Genomic DNA, 2,254 nt, shown 5'->3' on the forward strand with positions numbered 1-2,254 from the left:
TTATATTAAACTGTATGAGCTGTTTGTATATTTTGGAAATTAATCCCTTGTTGATAACATCTTTTGGAAATATTTTCTCCCATTCTGTAGGTTGTCTTTTCGTTTTGCTTATGGTTTGCTTTGTTATGCAAAGCTTTTAAGTTTAATTAGGTCCCATTTGTTTATTTTTGTTTTTATTTCCATTACTCCAGGAGACGGATCCAAAAAGATTTTGCTGTGATTTATGTAAAAGAGTGTTTTGCCTGTGTTTTCCTCTAGTCGTTTTACAATATCTGGTCTTACATTTAGGTCTTTAATCCACTTGGAGTTTATTTTTGTATGTGGTGTTAGAGAATGTTCTAATTTCATTCTTTTACGTGTAGGTGCCCAGATTTCCCAGCACCACTTATTGAAGAGACTGTCATTTCTCCATTGTATATTCTTGCCTCCTTTGTCATAGATTAATTGACCATAAATGCATCGGTTTATTTCTGAGCTCTCTATGCTGTTCCATTGATCTATATTTCTGTTTTTGTGCCAGTACCATACTGTCTTGATTACTGTAGCTTTGTAGTATAGTCTGAAGTCCGGGAACCTGATTCCTCCAACTTCATTCTTCTTTCTCAGGATTGTCTTGGCTATTCGGGGTCTTTTGTGTTTCCATACAAATTTAAAAATTTTTTGTTCTAGTTCTGTGAAAAATACCATTGGTAAGTTGATAGGGATTGCACTGAATCTGTAGATTGCCTTGGGTAGTATGGTCATTTTAACACTATTGATTCTTCCAATCCAAGAACATGGTATATCCTTCCATCTGTTCATGTCATCTTCAGTTTCTATCATCAGCAACTTATAGTTATCCAAGTACAGGTCTTTTATCTCCTTGGGTAGGTTTATGGTTTGTTTTTCTTTAAATTTATTTATTTAATTAATTTTATTTTTGGCTGCATTGGCAGGCTTTTCTTTAGTTGCGGCGAGTGGGGGCTACTCTTCCCTGTGGTGAGCGGGCTTCTCATTGCAGTGGCTTCTCTTGTTGCGGGGCATGGGCTGTAGGTTGCGCAGGCTTCAGTAGTTGTGGCACGTGGGCTCAGTAGTTGTGGCTCATGGCTCTAGAGCACAGGCTCAGTAGTAGTGGCACATGGGCTTAGTTGCTCCATGGCATGTGGGATCTTCCGGGACCAGGGCTCAAACCTGTGTCTCCTGCATTGGCAGGCAGATTCTTAACCACTGTGCCACAGGGAAGCCCCTCCTTGGGTAGGTTTATTCCTAGGTATTTTATTCTTTTTGATACAGTGGTAAAAGGGGTTGTTTCCTTAATTTCTGTTTTTGATCTTTCATTGTTCTTGTATAGAAATACAACAGATTTCTATATGTTAATTTTGTATCCAGCAACTTTACCGAATTCATTGATGAGTTCTAGTAGTTCTCCGGTAGCATTTTTAGGATTCTGTATGTATAGCATCATGTCATCTGCGACAGTGACAGTTTTAGTTCTTTACCAATATGGATTCCTTTTACTTCTTTTTCTTCTCTGATTGCCATAGCTAGGGCATCCAAAACTATGTTGAATAAAAGTGGCAAGAGTGAGCACCCCTATCTTGTTCCTGATCTTAGAGAAAATGCTTTCAGATTTTCACCTTTAAGTATGATGTTAGCTGAGGGTCTGTCATATATGGACTTTATTGTGTTGAGCTAGGTTACACCTATGCCCACTTTCTGGAGAGTTTTTATTATAATGGATGTTGAATTTTGTCAAAACCTTTTTCTGCATCTATTGAGATGATCATATGATTTTTGTTCTTCAGTTTGTTAATGTGGTGTATCACATTGATTGATTTGCAGATATTGAAAAATCCTTGAATACCTGGTATAAATCCCACTTGATCATGGTGTATGATCCTTATAATGTGTTGTTGCATTCAGTTTGCTAGTGTTTTGTTCAGGGTTTTTGCATCTGTGTTCATCAATGATATTAGCCTGTAATTTTCTTTTTTTGTGATCTCTTTGTCTGGTTTTGGTGTTAGGTTGATGGTGACCTTATAGAATGAATTTGGAAGTGTTCCTTCCTCTGAAATTTTTTGGACTACTTTCAGAAGGATAGGTATTAACTCCTATTGAATTTGCTTGTGAAACCATCTGGTCCTGGACTTTTGTTTATTGGGAGTTTTGTTTATTGGGAGTTTTAACATTACTGATTCAACTTCAGTACTGGTAATTGGTCTGTTCATATGTTCTCTTTCTTCCTGGTTCTGTCTTGGGAGATTGTACCTTTCTA

The sequence above is a fragment of the Balaenoptera borealis genome, assembly GCF_965194805.1.
Source record: "Balaenoptera borealis genome assembly, chromosome: 5".
Taxonomy (NCBI): domain Eukaryota; kingdom Metazoa; phylum Chordata; class Mammalia; order Artiodactyla; family Balaenopteridae; genus Balaenoptera; species Balaenoptera borealis.